Here is an 18,966-nt window from a genome sequence, read left to right as displayed (position 1 = left end):
CACTTGAGCCTGGGAGGCGAAGGCTGCAGTGAGCTGAGATCTTGTCACTGCCCTCCAGCCTGGGTGACAGAGCCAGACCCTGTCTCAAAAATAATAAATAAGGGCCGGGTGCGGTGGCTCATGCCTGTAATCCCAGCACTTTGGGAGGCCGAGGCGGGTGGATCACCTGAGGTCAGGAGTTTAAGACCAGCCTGGCCAACATGACAAAACCCCGTCTCTACTAAAAATACAAAAATTAGCCTGGCGCAGTGGTGGGAGCCTGTAATCCCAGCTACTTGGGAGACTGAGGCAGGAGAATCACTTGAACCTGGGAGGCGGAGGTTGCAGTGAGCTGAGACTATCCTGTTGCACTCCAGCCTGGGTGACAGTGTGAGACTCCGTCTCAAAAAGAAAAAAAAAAGGGAGCAAGTTCTAGTACTGGGTGGATATTTTATTGCACCAATTTCGGCTTCTGCCCAGAGATTTCTTAAAACAGAAAGGCAGTTGTAATACCAAGTATTGCTGTATCAGGCCACCTGCTACTCGAAGGCCATGAATTAACTTGTTCTAAGCCCTCAAGGAAAGAAAAGAGGAAACAGAGGTTTATTCCCTATCAAGACAGTCCACTCGAGAAAGTTCTGTCTTGGTTGTAACTTCAGGTTTCTTTCTTACACAGGCATTTTATTAATGCTTTTACGAGTTAGAAGAGTTGGGATAATTTGCCATCTGGAGTTTCTCTGCCTTGCTGATCTGAGCTCAGACATGCCAATTTACCAGAGATGATTGATAACACCCTGTAACAGCTGAGTAAGTAGAGTCTTCTGTTTGTTTTACTGCTTTTAAAAAAAGTTTAAAGTTTTAAAATACTATAAACTTTAATTGGGTTCTTTTAAATTTTGTTGTTGAATAATAATGGCAATTATTATGATATTTTGTGAGTATTTGTAAATAATGGGATTCTGGAAGAAATTAATCCCCGATGATAGAAAAGAGTTAATGAACACTTTCTCCATACATAACACTTTAGCATTCAAGAAACATAGGACTTAAATACATATATTAAAAATTTAGGCCAGGTGCAGTGGCTCATGCCTGTAATCCCAGCACTTTGGGAGGCTGAGGCGGGCAGATCACCTGAGGTCAGGAGTTTGAGACCAGCCTAGCCAACATGGTGAAATCTCATCTCAACTAAAAATGCAAAAATTAGCCAGGCATGGTACAGGTGCCTGTAATCCCAGCTACTCCGGAGGCTAAGCAGGAGAATCACTTGAACCTGGGAGGCAGAGGGTGCAGTGAGCTGAGACTGTGCCACTGCACTCCAGCCTGGGCGACAGAGAGGCTCTGTCTCAAAAAAAAAAAAAAAAAAAAAAAAAAAATTAAAAGCATTCTCCTTAGTGCTTTATTTCACTTTTACATTATAAAACCTAAAAAATATTGGTAAAACAACTGTTAATACATTTTTAAAATGCAACTGTATGTAAAAATTATCTTTTAATGCAGGATGCGTTTTGGTTAATTTGAAATAAATACTGGTTTAGTAGATATAGAATTTTAATAGTTCTTTCTATTTGAAAATAATGATTTTTCCGATACTAATATAGATAAAATCACAGAATCTCTCTGGATTTAACTTTCTCAAACAGTCTAGGGAAGAATGGCTTTCATTCTTTCTAATCAAAACACCTGAATGAAGTTTAAAGTGTTTTAAGTGTTGAGTCAGTTACCTTGAAAACAAATGGTTTCTCAGAACAAGAGCTATTATTCCTCGTACTATATCCTTTGAAACTGTTTTGACAAAACTAGTAAACCATGAAGTTGTACCAGGGCCTTTTTTGGGAATCTTAAACTAAAAACAGTGAATAAATCTACAAGATGTTCCCCACTGCAGTGGGATTATTTAATTTTGGTCCAAATCTGTGTTGTCCAATATGGTAGCAACTGGCCACATGCCACATATAGCTATTAGACATTTGAAATATGAGTAGTACTAACAGAAATGTGCTCTGTAGAAAATACCATATTTCAAAAAATTAATATTAAAAAAGACTAAAATATTAGGTTTTATATGACTCATTTTGAAATGATAATATTTTGGATATATTGAATTAAAACGTTACTAAAATTAATATTGTTTTTGTTTACTTTTTTATGTGACTGCTAGAAAATTTAAAATTACTTGTAGCTTGCATTATATTTCTTTTGGATAGAACTGATCTATATCATCACATACAATCAACATTCTTAGTCATCCAGTATGTAGCATTCTGTAGTTCTTGAACTTTCTGGTCCTCCTATGGATAAATTCATATACATTTGTATTAAGAATGTGATTCTTTGATTCATCAAATATTTATTGACTACCTACCATGTGTCAGACAGTATTGTAATTGTTGGTGATACAGTAGTGAACAAAATGAACTAAACTCTCTGCCTTCATGGAGGTAACATTCTAGCAGGAAGACACAGACTAGGAACAAATAAAAAAGTACAATATGTAGTATATTAGTAGGCAATGAGTGCTTTGGAGAAACATAAGGCAGGCAAGAGTAAGGGCTGAAGAGTTGACTGGTAAAGAGAATGTTTAGGGAAGGCCTCAGTGAGAAGTTGTGAAGAAGTTGATGGAAAGAGCCTGTGAGTGTTTGGGGGAAGAGTGTTGTAGGCAGAGAGGATAGCAAATGCAAAGACCTTGAGGCAGAAGCATGCCTGGCTTGTTTGAAAGTAGGAGGAGGCTAGTGAATGGAGTGGAGTGAGTGAAGGGGCTGTAATCCCAGCACTTTGGGAGGTCAGGAGATCGAGACCATCCTGGCGAACATGGTGAAATCCCGTATCTACTCTAAAATACAAAAAAAATTAGCCAGGTGTGGTGGTGGGCGCCTGTAGTCCCAGCTACTCAGGAGGCTGAGGCAGGGGAATCACTTGAACCTGGGAGGCGGAGGTTGCTGTAAGCTGAGATCGTGCCACTGTGCTCTAGCCTGGCGACAGGGCAAGACTCTGTCTCAAAAAAAGAAAGAGGAGACGAGAGGATATGGATGGTCATGTCATGCTGTTAGAGGCATATAAACCAGAGCAATCCCATCTTGAGTAGGGGCTGGGTAAAATAAGGCTGAGACCTACTGGGCTGCATTCCCAGACAGTTAGGCATTCTAAGTCACAGGATGAGATAGGAGGTTAGCAGAAGATACGAGCCATAAAGACCTTGCTAATAAAAAAGGTTACAGTAAAGAGCCAGCCAAAACCCACCAAAACTAAGATGGAGACGAGAGTGATCTCTGGTCGTCCTCATTGCTACACTCCCACCAGCACCATGACAGTTTACAAATGCCATGACAACGTCAGGTTGGTACCCCATATAGTCTAAAAAGGGGAGGCATAAATAATCCACCCCTTGTTTAGCATATAATCAAGAAATAACCATAAAAACGGGCAACTATAGAGTAGCCATTCTTTTATTCTTTTACTTTCTGAATGAACTTACTTTCACTTTATCGACTTGCCTCAAATTCTTTCTTGCATGAGATACAAGAATCCTCCCTTGGGGTCTGGATTGGGACCCCTTTCCCATAACAGTGTGAGCAGTGGTTATTGTATGGGTTTTGGCTTCCAGTGAGATGAAAAAGAATTGGTGGATTTTAAGGAGAGAAGCAACATGATCTTTCTATTGAAGCTAATGTGATTTGAATACTCTGGGCTGGGGGTGGGGGTGTTTGCAAGGGTAGAAGCAGAGAGACCCAATGAGGCTACTGCAGTGACCCGGGGCTGCGAGATGATGCCTGAGACCATAAGCAAGGGATGTGAGGAGAAATGATGGAATTCTAGTTATATGTTGTTGTGAAATTAGATATGGGATGAGAGACAGAAAGGAGTGTCAGGGAAGACTCCACAGTTTGCAGCCTGAACAACTGAGAGTGGAGGTGCCTTTGCTGAGATGGGTGGATTGTGGAGGGACCGATTGGAGGCAGCACTAGGAGCTCAGTTTCAAACACATTAAATTTGAGATTCCTCTTTAGACATCTAAGCGGAAAGGTCATGTAGGCAGAGTCTGGACTTTAGTGGGAGGTCAGGATTAAAAAGGCAAATTTGAAGTCATTAGCATTGAACTGTTGTTCAAAGTCATAAGAAGGATTGAGGCCACCAAGGGAGTGAGAAGAGTGGTCCGGGGCCTCTCCTGGTCCCATGGAGTCGGCAAGGCAGATTGAGGAACAGACAGGAAGGTGTAAATCGTGATACTCTGGACACCAAGGGAAACAGTAGTAATCCACCTTGTCAGATGCTGCTGATGGGTCAGGTAAGATGCCAGCTGAAAATTGATCAGAAGATTTAGCAGTGAGGAGGATGTTAGTGATCTTGGCGAGTGGTTTCAGTGAAATGGTAGAGACAAAAGCCAGAGTGGAGCAGATTCCAGGGAGAATTGGAGGAACTGGATTAAAGAGTGAGTACAGACAGACTCTCTTTTGAGTAACTTGTGAAGTCCAGAAGAGTCAAGGAAAGTTTTGGTTTTGGTTTTTTAAGATGAGAGAAATTACATGTTTCTCCCAATGCATGTGTTAGAGAGATTTCAAGTTATTTTTCTGAAATGGCCTACCAGATTCATGACATTTAAGACCACCACCTGTGTGTGTTAGGGGTGGAGGTGTAGTGCTTCCCTCCTAAGATGATTTCATAGAATTGTGTTGTGGAAGAGGCGGAGGGGTGGGAGGGATTGGGGGAGAGACAGAAAGAGAGAGAATGTAGAGGTTGGCATTGAGTATGTTAAAGCTGGCTTTTGTAATTGTTATGAAATTTGGCTGCTTCTTGCTCAGTGTCTGCATTCACATTCCGGGAATTAAAAATGTTAAGGTAACAAATGTTAAGACTAGTTCTCCTCAACTGAAAATGTTGAAAAAGCTGATGTTTGGGGTGTAATTTCTTTTCCTTACTTTTGAGGAAGTTATTGAAACATTTGAAGAAATTGAGGCAGAGACAATACCCAAGGTCACACAAAATGAAATATTGCCAGAATAAGTGGATTTTAGATCTGATTTCCTAGCTATGTGGAACACTTAATCCCTCTGTGTTCAGTTCCAGCAGGTATAAAATGAGGGTAATATTTGCTTTACCTGCCACAGGAGGTTTTTATGAGGATCAGATGAACTAGTAGGTGAAGGGGCTTAGTCAACTATAAAGCATTGTATTATATAAATATGAAGTAATGTTAAAACTAAATTATACTTGAGGATTTTGTGGTAGCATGTGAAATAACGAGAACGTATAATGTAACAAAATCTGGGCTGAGAATATTTGTAATACATACTCATACTAACAGAACTGCAAGAATTTGCTTTTTGCCTGTGTCAGATTTTGTTACTGACACCGCAGAATCGACTGTGTTTGAGTTTTGTGGTCAAGCCACAGCTGAGGTCCAAGCAATCAACCAGTTTATCTTCCAGGAGTCTCAAAGTTGCTGAACTGGCTATTTTGGTACTTTAATATAATGTTAGCTTGCTGTTACTATGTGGAAGAGCCACTCTCTTAATATAAAATATTCACATTCTGATGATAAATTTTCTATCAAACTTTGAGAGCATTTCTATATTTGATACTTGGAGTTGAATTATAGTCATACTTCATTTTTGTATTATCGTCATACTTTATGCTGTGGAAAGTTGAGAAATTAAAAATGAGTAGCCAAGATCGCTTCCCTTAATGGTGATGTGAAGAGGATAGGTGATTCTCTTTCTGAATAAAACAAGCGTAAAACTGGATGAGGTTGTCCAAAATGGTCGTGTCTGGGCACTGGAAACAAAAGGCAGATAATAGATTGAGAAGTGTTATTGATACACTGAGTCTTTGGGTATGAAGGATAGGGGTTGTGGCCTTCTCGCATGGGGCTGCTTCGGTCTTCTTGCCCACTATCTCAGTTGTCGAACTGCTGTTTTATCAGACATGATAGACTCAATTTGAAGTGTGGGTAAAGGTTGGGGTTAAGAAATCACAGCTTTGCTGGCTAAAAGTGGCATAATCAGTTAATAATGAAAAACCCGCAGCTTTGCTACTTTGAGTTTGAAGTTTGCTAGTTTGAGGCCACCGTCCAGAAATTTAACAATGAGATCCTAGAAATGAGAGACCTATAGGGGGCTAACGTGGCTCTCCAACCATCTGTAGCAGACAGCTAAACTTTGCATGCCCAGGGGATACTCAGTAGAGCCCAGCAAAAAGTGAAAGCCAGAAGAGACTTGAGATTTGGGTACAACTTTGAATGCTGCCTTCCATGCACAGACTGTTCCCTCTGCAGACGGTGGAAGCCTTACCCTGGTGCAAGGTGGCTGGGCTCAATCTCTGCCCAAATCCACTGGCTGACCACTAAACTAAGCAGCCACTCACTCATTAGGGAAATGCAAATTAAAGCCATAATAACAACCACCAGAATGGCTAAAATTAAAAACATTGACAATCCAAGTGTTGACAAGGATATGCGGAAACCAGAATCCTCTCAAATTGCTGGTGGGAATATAAAACAGTACGGCCATGATGAAGAACAGTTTGGCAGTTTCTTAAAAAGTTCAACATACACTTAATGTGTAACTCAGCAATTCTATTTCCAAGGTATGCTGTCAGGACAAATGACAGCATGTGTCCAGGCAAAGTTGGTATATGATGTTCATAGTGTCACCCAGCAAGCAATCAATGGGCCTGCTGCCCAAGGCACGTGGAGGCCAATAAATACCATGGCGCTGGCTTTTGAGGAAAAAGAAGCTTTATCATGACTGGACTGGCAAGGAGCCAGGAAGAAGCACCCAAATCTGCCTCCTGGAGCTGGTAGTTGGGTAGAGTTTTATAAGCATAGGGTAATAGGGTGTGATCCAATTGGATCTTGTGACGAAGTGATGCTGGGGGGTGTTTTCTGACTGGCTCCTGACATGGGGCTATGCCAGAGCTCAATCTGATTGGATTCTGGATCCTGTTATGCCATATCCACTTTTTTTTTTGAGATAGTCTCACTCTTGTCACCCAGGCTGGAGTGCAGTGGTGCAATCTCAGCTCACTGCAACCTCTGCCTGCTGGGTTCAAGCGATTCTCCTGCCTCAGCCTCCCAAGTAGCTGAGATTACAGGCGCCTGCCACCATGCCCAGTATTTGTATTTTTAGTAAAGATGGGGTTTTGCAATGTTGGCCAGGTTGGTCTCAAACTCCTGACCTCAGGTGATCTGCCTGCCTCGGCCTCCCAAAGTTCTGGGATTACAGGCATGAGCCACTACACCCGGCTTCCACTTCTTAATTCAGTCCCCTCTCCTTGGTTGGAACATTTAGGTTGCCCCTATAGTTGCATGCTTGGTTCATCTGGGCATGCTCAGATTACATGATGTTCAACCTGGGGGCCCATGGCAACTGAAAAACAACTCACAACTTTGTTACAGAAGAGATGAACCAGATTGGTCTGATGTGGTTAAGATAGCAGCTTTAGCTGTGATTGAAAACTGGAACTAATTTATGTGTCTGTCAGCAGATGAATGGATAAGCAAATTGTGGTATATCTATAGAATGGAATAATACTCAGTAATGAAAAGGAATGGACTGTTGATACATACAGCGACATGTATGCATTGCAAAATAATAATTTGCTGTGTGAAAGAAGCCAGACACCTTTTCCTACAAAATAGCATACTGATTCTATTTAGGTGAAATTCTAGAAAATGCAAGCTAATCTGTAGTGACAGTAGATCAGTGCCGGCAGATCAGAGGATGGCTTGGGAGAGGAGGGAGAAAGGGATTCCAAAGGAAAGAGCACAATGAAACGTTTGGGGGTGATGTCTATATTCATTATTTGATTATGTCTAATGATTTCATGGGTGTATACATATGTCAAAACTCATTGTATATTTAAATATATGCAATTTATTGTATATCAGGAGTAACTCAGTAAAGTTATAAAAACTATGCCCATTCAAAAAGCAAACAGATGTTCATAGTACCATTATTCACAGTAGACAAAAACTGGAAACAATCCAAATCCATCAACTGGTGAATAGATAAACAAAATTTGGAATGTCCATATCAGCCATGAAAAGGAATAAAATTCTGATTCATGCCACGGGTACATACCACAATATGGTTGAACCTCAGAAACATTATGCCAAGTGAAAGGGCTCTGTATTGTATGATACTATGATATGAAACTTTTAGAACAGGTAAAACCTTAGATCAGATCAGTGCTTTGCCTGGGTGTGGGGTGGCAGCATGGAGATTGGTTTTAAACAGGCACAGCAGAACAGTTTGGGTAATGGAAATGTTCCTGGTGATAGCTGTGTATAAATTGTATGAAAACGTGTGGAATTGTGTACTTAAAATGGGTAATTTTTATGACATGCAAATTATACCTCAAGATAAGCCACTAAATGTGGGTGGCCACTCAAAATTTCAAATTCTCTTTAAGATGACCATTCAGGTTGGGCACGGTGGCTCACTCCTGTAATCCCAGCACTTTGGGAGGCCAAGGCGGGCGGATCACGAGGTCAGGAAATCGAGACCATCTTCGCTAACACGGTGAAACCCCATCTCTCCTAAAAGTACAAAAAATTAGACGGGCGTGGTGGTGGGCGTGGTGGCGGGCGCCTGTAGAGGCAGGAGAGAATGGCGTGAACCCGGGAGGCAGAGCTTGCAGTGAGCCGAGATCACGCCACTGCACTCTAGCCTGGGTGACAGAGTGAGACTCCAAAAAAAAAAAAAAATTACCATTCAAGGAATTGAACTATAGTACTGATTTCATTGTAACATACTGCTTTGGAATACTTTGGTGAGGTTCACTGAATTCATGTTCTATGCCAAATGCTTTTTGGATTCTAATTGTAAATTAGTTATTTGTAAATTAGTTAAATTGTAAAATAATTTAAATTAAATTGTAAAAAGAGTTATTTGTTTTTCCCAGAATTTAGTGACCAGGAATAGCTGTATTTCCCTTGCATATCATTTGTCAAATGATTGGTTTTATGTTAAATAGTTATTAACACCCCCCTCCCCACTGGAAAACATGTTTTTTGGATTAATATTCAATTTGTGTAAAGTAGTTCAAATTTATGGTGGTGAGTTATCCTTCACTTTTTAATTTAATTTTTTTGTTTTTTTGAGACAAGTTTCACTCTTGTCGCCCAGGTAAAGTGCAATGGCGCGATCTCGGCTCACTGCAGCCTCCGCCTCCTGGGTTCAAGCGATTCTCCTGTCTCAGCCTCTCGAGTAGCTGGGATTACAGGCATGCGCCACCATGCCCGGCTAACTTTGTGTTTTTAGTAGAGACGGGGTTTCTCCACGGTGGTCGGGCTAGTCTCGAACTCCCGACCTCAGGTGATTTCCCCACCTCGGCCTACCAAAGTGCTGGGATTACAGGCGTGAGCCACCATGCCTGGCCTATTTTATTTTTTGAGACAGAGTCTCGCTCTGTTGCCCAGGCTGGATAGAGTGCAGTGGTGTGATCTCAGCCCACTGCAGCCTCCGCCTCACGGGTTCAAGCAATTCTCCTGCCTCAGCCTCCCAAGTAGCTGGGACTACAGGCATGACCACCATGCCCGGCCTTTTTTTTGTTTTTGTTTTTGTTTTTAGTAGAGATGGGGTTTCACCATGTCAGCCAGGCTCGTCTCGAACACCTGACCTCAAATGAGCTGCCCTCCTCGGCCTCCCAAAGTGCTGGGATTATAGGCGTGAGCCACCGTCCCTGGCCCTATCCTTCACCTTTTAGTTCTTTAGGAAGGAAATTGATGGTGGCTTAATACCTTTGCTTCTAGGCCTGGGTGTCCACCCACCTGACCCCAACTCCTATATATGTAGAGACATCAGGTAATCTGAGCATAAGATGCTTGCAGTAGTTGGGGAAGTGAAGCAGAGAGACGCCCTCTTGGAGCACTTCCATTTTCTGCACCAGACCAGGAATCAGTTATCTCTGGGGTTAGTGACCTCACACCTTTGCCCCTGAATCCCCCCATATATAAAATAGAAGATTGAATTTTACTTACTTGGGTAAAAGTGGGCATTTTTCAGTTAGACATTTACCTAATTTTAATGAAAACGCAATGACCCTAGAACATCCTGCCCATGATTCTGCCCAAGTTTATGCAAACAGAAAAAATTTATTTTGGAAAAAACCAGTTCTTAAACTGAAATTCATCAAGCCATTTTTCCAAATAAAGTACCAGCTTAGTTAACCAAATTGTACTTTTTCACTTTTTCTTTCCCTCAAAAGCAAATCCCTTATTCAACAAAAATTTGTGGAACACTCATATGTTTCAGGCACCCTGAAGATAAAGACACACCCACCTGCAAGGATAAAAGAAGCATGGTGGCGTGGTGGGGCTGGTATCCAGTCTGCTTCAAAACGGAGGAGGGGCATCCACAGAGAAGGGCTGGGAAGGCCTTGCAGGAGGGCATGGAAGAGCCAGGTTCGGAGGGATGAATAGGACTTGGCTGTTATCCAGGTTGCAAGATGTTGGTAAGGACTTTATCTAAAGCTGTGGTATTGGGATTAAAGAAGAGAGGTTGGAGTCAAGAGATTCAGTGACTGGGAGTTATATGCCCTTTTGACTGGCAGGATAGGGAGAATATAGCAGAAAAAGGAGTCAGGGATTAGTTCAGCTTCTGCCTTGGCCTTCTCAGCAAGTGGTGGGGAATTCACTGAGGTGAGGAATACAAAATACTCAGAGGTTGTATCTGTTTGTTTTGCTTATTGATTTAGGAAACCAGGAATTCACTTTGGAGGTTTGATCAGGGGAATGCAGCCTACGTTTGATTGGGCTTTAAAGCTGATCCTCTTTGCTCCATGGCCCAGCTCTGGGGGGACACACGTGGCACATCAGGCAGAAAGGGGCAGCTAGTGAGGTCTTGGCCAACTGTGGTTGGGCAGCATCATGGGCTGTAGTCTCACTTGTACAGGTGGAATCACCGTGGGACACTTCAGGGCATTTCCAGAGTAGAAAAACTCTTGCAGGTGAAAACCTGTCACATTGAATAATTTAGTAGTTCTTTTGATAATTTTTTCTACTTGCTGTCTTGCCTTCTTCTCTCTGTATTTTTACCATTTATGGGAGTATATCTTTATATTTCTCTGGTACAAGAAAGATGAAAAGGGTGAACTTTATAAAAGACTAACCTGTCCTTGACTTGTATTAGCTCATTTAACTTTTAAAACCTGTAAAGGAGGTACTTTTCATCATATAAATTCATGATGAAGATAAATAAAATAAGTGTTTGGGAATCAGCAGGTTTTGAAATTTCATGACATGCCATTAACACAAAGCATAAATTCTTTTTTTTTTTTTTTTTTTTTTTGAGACAGAGTCTCAGTTTCTCACCCAGGCTGGAGTGCAGTGGCACGATCAAGGCTCACTGCAACCTCCACCTCCTTGGTTCAAGCGATTCTCCTGCCTTAGCCTCCTGAGTAGCTAGGATTACAGGCATGCGCCACCACACTCAGCTAATTTTGGTATTTTTAGTAGAGACGGGGTTTCACATGTTGACCAGGCTGGTGTCGAACTACTGACCTCAGGTGATCCACCCGCCTTGGCCTCCCAAAGTGCTGGGATTACAGGAATGAGCCACCGCACCCGGCCACATAAATTATTTTATTCAGATCCATTGACATTAACATGTAAATAAGGATGACAGTTTATTATTTTGGAAATTCTAATTATTTGTCTTGTCCTTCAAAGAAGTGCTTTTGGTTACAAGTGGGTCCATAACACACAAAATAAAATTCTGTTTACGGCCGGGCGCGGTGGCTTACGCCTGTAATCCCAGCACTTTAAGAGGCCAAGGCGGGCAGATCACCTGAGGTCAGGAGTTCCAGACCAGCCTGGCCAATGTGGTGAAACCCTGTCTCTTCTAAAAACACAAAAATTAGGTGGGTATGGTGGTGTGCGCCTGTAATGTCAGCTACTCAGGAGGCTGAGGCAGGAGAATAGCCTGAACCTGGGAGGCGGAGGTTGTAGTGAGCCGAGATTGCGCCATTGCACTCCAGCCTGAGCAACAGAGCAAGATTCTGTCTCAAAAAAAAAACAAAAACAAAATTACATACTTTTTGATAATATTGAAGAATAAATATGGCAAATGATTCTTCTTAGGAAAATTTATGCCCATTATTCACTTCGCTGTTTTGTTAATGATCACGAATGTATTAAACTGAAAATACAAGCTAAGCAGCTGCTTTGAAACTACATCAAAACAGTAGAAGTTTAAAATTAGATTCTTATTGCATTAAATGCATCTTTCAGTAATATGTGGTTGCTACGCTACCTGCTTTTACGTGTATTCTTGGAAATTTGGTAACAAAAAGAACAGGGTGAATAGATGTTGTAGATGATGAGGTGTGGTGCAAAGTGCATGGCCTTGGGATAGGGATATCAGACATCTGAGCTGAATCTCAGTTCTCTGGTTGTTATGCCTCGAGGAAGTAAGTTGCTGGACCTCAGTTGTGCTGTTTCCTGGTCTATAAAATGAAGACAATAAAGAACCTGCTTCAGTGCGCTAAAACCCAAAAGGACTTCCCTTGGGCTTGAGCGCTGGAGTAAACAGGCAGTTTCCCTTTGTACCACAAGAGGGAGTGCCTGTATAGATGTTAACCTGAGCTGAGGTTTGGATTTCTTTCTAAAATGTCGCTGAAAATTTAGGAATAACTGGATTACTGGGAAAACGTTAAAGAAAAAGATTTTTTGACAGTGTCAGGAGAAAGAGGAACTCGAAACACGTAATGGGTTAACAGGAAGGGATTACGTATAAAATTCCTTACTTTGTTGACAGAGTGTTAAATATTTCATTCCCAGTCAACAATCTTTTATTGTCAGTGTCTGACCATGTTGATATATTTGTTTTGTTTTTCTCCTCCTTTGTAACTGTATATAAGTTTTTTATATTAAACAAATATAGAACTTAAAATTTAGTTTCTTAGTAGGTAGTCCTGAATAATTAACATCAGTTGAAATTGGATTGTTTGTGCTCAGTGCCTTGGATATGTACAAAACCTGTTTGCTTCAAATTAGTGAGTTAGAAAATATTTTAATCTTTTCATCCTGCTCCCCTCCCACATACTTTTTTTCCCTCTTATTTTGAGCTTCTAGATCCTTTTATGTGATGTGTTGCTGTCATACATAGCTCACATTGGGTGGGAACAGAGAAAAACATTGTTTCCGTGGCCCAACCCTAGGGACATGGAACTCATTTTATTATACAGTGAAATTTTAAAATTTGAAACCAAGATCAGATCTCAACAAACAGAGCGAAATTGGCAATTGTGGAATTATCTAACAAATTTAGGGAAAAATCCAATTGTATCTCAGTTATGTGAATGTGTCCTTCGATTTACAATTTTCTGGTAATCTCTTTATTTTGCTAGTATTTGTATTATACATAGAGCACATTGTTTTATAGAACTATAATTATACCATAATACTTTTTGTATTGGGAAATCTTGAGAATTTAGAAAGAACAATCCTAGGCATTTCCTTTTACTCTGTATCCTTCTGTTTAGAAGTTTTCGCTGTGGTTTGTTCCTGGCAATTAAACACTGTTCAAATTCAGAGTCAGACTGCCCTGGCTCAAATCATGGCACCACGATGTGTGAAACTTGACAAAGTCAAAGTTATCACTATAATTTCAGTCACTTGAAATCCAGTAATTTCTTGAGCAGAAGAAAGGGAAGTGGAATTACTGTAGAAATTATGCATAATTTTATATTATCTGTGTAGCAGCCTGTTTAAAGTGATCATTGCTAGTACACGGTATAGAATTACAAACTTGTAAATACTTCTCAAGATTGCCACATTAAAAAAAAAAGCAAAAAGAGCTCTGTAGCCCTATTTTTTTTTATTTCCAACAGGAAATTTGTTCTTGTTTCAAAATGTGGGAACACCCATTATTCTCTGTTGGCCACATGAATGTCATCCATTTGTTTATTGCAGCAGAAAAAAAGTGAAGAATGGTTGATACAGGGGCAAGCTGTTCCTTTTAGGTTACTTTAAAAAGTCATGGAATTTCAGATATACAAAGAAAGCATAAGGAATACTCTAACCAGTTTATATGTATACAGTATCCAGTATAAGAATGAAAATGTAATGTAGTTATTAAAACATTATGTGTGTGCTTCCACAAGCCTGTCCTCCTTTCTACCTTCCAGAAGTAACTTCTCTCTTGAATTTAGTGTTTGTCATTCTGGTGCATGCTTTTACAGTTTTACAAAATACGCATTCCCAAACATAAATAATACTGTTTCACAACATAAATTGTATTATGGTACATGTTTTAAAACAGGATATACATTGTATCTGTTGCAAGTCGGATTCCAAGGGAAATGGAACTCAAAAGATTAAGGCCAGGGGCCACCAGTGCCTCATGCCTGTAATTCCAGCACTGTGGGAGGCTGAGGCGGCAGATCACTTGAGGTCAGGAGTTTCAGACCAGCATGGCCAACATAGGGAAACCTCATCTCCGCTGAAATACAAAAAATTAGCCAGGTGTGGTGGTGTGCGCCTGTAATCCCAGCTACTCAGGAGGCTGAGGCAGAAGAATTGCTTGAACCTGGGAGGTGGAGGATGCAGTGAGCTGAGATTGAGCCACTGCACTCCAGGCTGGGCGACAAAGCAAAACTCCGTATCCAAAAAGAAAAGAAAAGAAGATTAACACGTAGGAAGTTTGTTAAGGAGATTTTAGGATTCACACTTGTGGAATAGGAGGAAGCACAATTGGGCTGAGGGAGAAATTGGGCTGTGGTGTGCGATCACAAGATAGGCCTCAGCTGATCCCAAAGGGGATGCTGAAGGTAGGGTAGCCCTTGAGGATGGTACCAAGTTGGGGTGAGGGGCCAGGCCTTGGTAGCTTCACATTGACCAGTTATGGGAAGAAGGCTACCCCTGAAGAAGGGATGAGACCTTCCCTTCTCAGGTGACTCTTTCAACTGAGGGCTGTTAACTTGCAACACCCCTAGAAACTGAGGGATAAGCTCTTCAGTCCTAAAGAGAGACCTAAGCAGCCATCTCAGTATTCACTACAGTCTATATTGTGTACATTGTCTGAGCCTGCCCTTTTTGCTATATATTATGTTTTTGGAGTTTACTTATATTAATATCTGTAGCTCTAGTTCATTTATTTTAATTGTTTTATGGTATTCAGTTTTTCAAAATATGTCACAATTTTAAAATATATTTTCCTATTGAGAGACTTTTAAGTTTTTACAATTTTTCACTATTAAAAAATGTGGCTATATGAATTCATTTATATTTCTCCTTAGTGCACATGCCAGAGTTCATCTGGGGTATACAACCAAAAAATTACCAGGTCTTAGGGTATGCACAATTTCAAATTTAATAACTAGAATGAAATTGCTCTCTGGAGTGGTTGTATCTCACCCCATGTCCTCATAAACACTTGGCATTGTCAGGTCCTAATTCTACCAGTTTGATGGGTGTGAAATAGTATCTCATTATAGTTTTATTAGTTTGGTTGATAACTAGTGAGTAGTATCTCATTGTAGTTTTATTAGAATTTGGTTGGTAACTAGAGAGGTTGAGAATTTGTGTTTATTTAGCTATTTGGGTTTCTTCTGTGAAGGACATTTTCTAATCATGTGATTTTTCTGTTGATTTCTTTTTCTTAGTGATTTGTAGGTAATCTTTATATATTCTGCATATTAATTCTTTGTGGTCTATATGAGTAAAAATATCTTCTCCTGGTTTGGGGCTTGATTGTTAACTTTTTAAATAATGCCATTTGTTGAATAAGAGTTTCCTTTTAATGTAATCCTTCCTTTGGGCATTGTTTGTGGGTATATTATTTTAGAAATTCTCCCTTAGGCTGAGGTCATATAAAATATCCTCTGTTTACTATTAAAAGTTTTAAAGTTTTGCTTTTCACAATTTCAGCTTCTGTCCATCTAAAATAGTTTTGTGTATAGCATGAGGTATAGTTGCCTAATTTTGTTTTTCTCATGGATGACCTGTTGTCTTAGCACCATTTAATTGCCTTTGCAGCCCTTCTCCACCAATGCGCAGTGCCATTCTGTCCTACAAACTTCTGTCTATGTAGATCTATGTCTTTTTGTAGGGGCGGGGGGGCGGTTATTTAGTTCCACTGGTATATTTCTTTTTTCTTGCCCCATTTTCATGCCCTTTTTTTTTTTTTTTTTTTCTGAGACAGAGTCTCACTGTCACATAGGCTGGAGTGCAGTGGTATGATCTCATCTCACTGCAACCTCCATCTCCCAGGTTCAAGCGATTCTTAGGCCTCAGCCTCCTGAGTAGCTGGGATTATAGAAGTGTGCACCACGTCTGGCTGATTTTTGTATTTTTAGTAGAGATGGGGTTTCACCATGTTGACCAGGCTGGTCTCGAACTCCTGACCTCAAGTGATCCACCCGCACTGGCCTCCCAAAATGCTGGGATTACAGGCATGAGCCACCATCATGCTTTTAAAATATGTCTTTATTTCTTTATTGTGTCTTAGTGCCTGGTAGTTTAAGTCTCCTCTTCTTGTTCTTCTTTAAAATCATCCCTACTCTTTGCGTTTTGCTTTTCCGTATACATTTTAGAGTTCTGCTCCATGAAAAACCCTCCTTTGATTGAGGTCATGCATTAACTATATAGATTAGTTTGAAGAGTAATGATATTCTTATGGGATAGATGTTTCCTGTATATGTCTTCTTTAATATCTATATTTAGGTCTTTTTACTGTACACATCATTTTTATAACTTCTTAAATGTTAATAAAGATATTTCTTCACCAACAATTTAACGACTACATGACCATCCATTACTTACTTAGCTAGTCAGTAGTTTATGCCCTGTTAACATTTAAATTAACATATTTCATAATGATTGTTTCGAACTCGCATATTTCCCATCATGAAATTATATGTAAATATTCACCTGTTTTATTCTAGTAGTGCTAGGAGTTGTATATAATTAAGTATTTGAGATGTATTTGAGTGTAAAATGTGAGAAAAATATCTTTTTCCCTACACAAATAGCCAGTTATTGAATACTTCATCCTTTGGTCTGACATGGACTTTTTGGTTTTGCCGTCAAGTAACCATCCACAGTACTCATACATAGCAGGCACTCAATAAATGTTTGAATAAATGAATTTGAGTATTTGTTTTGTTTTCAGATGTTTTCTTATTTTCCATGGACACGTCTATCTATTCTAGTTCTACTGCCATGCTGTTTTAATTATCAGAGCTGTATAATAAATTTTTGTATGTGGTTGAGCGTCGTTATTGTTATTGTTTTTTTGGAATTTTTCTGGGCTACTTCTGCATCACTTTTCTCTCGGATAAACGAAAATAATTTGGTCAACTTTCTTGTAAAACTATTATAATTTTGACTGACACTGTTAATTTATTTTCCTTCCTTCCTTCCTTCTTTTCTTTCTTTTCCTTTTTCTTCTTCTTCTTTTCCTTCCTTCCTTTCCTTCCTTTCCTTCTTTTCCTTTGAGACGGAGTCTTGCTCTGTCACCCAGGCTGGAGTGCAGCAGCCTGATCTTGGCTCACCACAACCTCTGCCTCCCAGGTCCAAGCCATTCTCCTGCCTACCAAGTAGCGGGGATTACAGGCACCCAGTACCACGCCTGGCTAATTTTTGTATTTTTAGTAGAGATGGGGTTTTACCATGTTGGCCAGGCTGGTCTTGAACTTCTGACCTCAAGCGATCCGCCTGCCTCGGCCTCCCAAAGTGTTTGGGATTACAGGCTTGAGCCGCCATGCGTGGCCCACACTGTGTTAATTTTCTTAAAAAAAAACAAAAACAAAAAAACCTTAAAGGCATTTATATTTTAATTTTCTGGCCTAATGAGTGCTACATATTCATCTAGTTCATAAATTCTGGAACTTTTTGGTTAGAGCAGATAAATCCCCCAGATTTCTTTTTGGATTAAAATTCAATGTAATTAAAGAAATCCACTGCAGCAAATGCAATCCTGCCACGTGTTTATTCTGTAAGGATAAAATGTTTTTCTATATTGAACAGCACTGCACAGGCCTTGCTGCCTCCCTCTTATAAAACAGGACTCTCATGGTGCCACGTGTTCCCTGGCTGGACAGATTCCTGAAAATGGATACTAACTGCTGCTTGGTTGAAGAAGTCTTTTTTGTGTGTGAGCTACTTTCTCCCGCGGATATTTAAAGGAATTCTATATCCCCACTTCTCTGATTTACCTTTTTTTGTGGCAAGGAAACAGGACACAGAGCCTGCTGGGTATGCAAGAGAAGTCTGTATAACTGTTTCACACCTGCCTGGATGATGGCAGTGGTATTTGCCAAGTGAAGTCTGAAGGCTGGTTTGTCATGTGTTTTCACAGAGCACTGATGGCTCCCAGCCAACCTGTTTAGGCCTTGTCTTTTTTTTCTTGCATAAAATTGCCTATTTTTCACTTCAGATGGGGGTGTTAGGCACTTCAGAGATGTTTGTTCTTGTCGCATGCATGCCATCTGTGGTCTACTGGCATCGGAGACAGGTTCCCAAATTGGCCAGTGTGTCTGTTGGTCAGCAGGCAGGGTGACCAGGACCCAAGCCTGTGCTTGCCCCGGTGGCTGCAGCCGAAGCTGCGGTGCACACCTGAAGGACTACACCTCAGTGCTCTCAGCCTAGTTTTTAAAAATTTAAATAACTCTTTATTTTGGAATAATTATACATTTGAAGACAAGTTCAAAGATAGTACAGAGTTTCCATATGCCCCTCACTCAGTGATTCCTGTTGCTGACTCTTACATTATTATGTTACATTTGTCACAATTAAGGAACAAACATTGGTACTTTACTGTTAACTAAAATCCACATTTTATTCAGAGCTCACCCGTTTTTCCAAATGTCCTTTTTCCGTTCTGCATTCAGGATATCACAGGACATTTAGCCACCATGTCTCCTTAAAGCCCTCCAGTCTATGATCGTTTCTGAGATGTTTGTTTTTGATGGCCTCGTCAGTTTTGAGGAATACTGGGCAGGGATTTTGCAGAATGTGCCTTAGTTTGGATTTTTTCCTGTTTTTCT

The 18,966-nt window shown here is 40.4% G+C and overlaps 1 long non-coding RNA gene across 2 annotated transcripts in view; it reads left to right on the top strand.

The window, feature by feature from the left end:
- LOC129040624 (uncharacterized) overlaps positions 1-18,966 on the top strand; it is a 141,361-nt gene that overhangs the window by 33,329 nt on the left and 89,066 nt on the right. For both annotated transcript variants that reach the window (XR_010126989.1, XR_008503691.2), the window contains one exon: positions 656-786. This is a non-coding gene — a long non-coding RNA (uncharacterized LOC129040624). The remainder of the gene's footprint in view (positions 1-655; positions 787-18,966) is intronic.

The sequence above is a fragment of the Pongo pygmaeus genome, chromosome 6, assembly GCF_028885625.2.
Source record: "Pongo pygmaeus isolate AG05252 chromosome 6, NHGRI_mPonPyg2-v2.0_pri, whole genome shotgun sequence".
NCBI classification, from domain to species: domain Eukaryota; kingdom Metazoa; phylum Chordata; class Mammalia; order Primates; family Hominidae; genus Pongo; species Pongo pygmaeus.
This window is presented reverse-complemented; position numbering and strand designations above follow the sequence as displayed.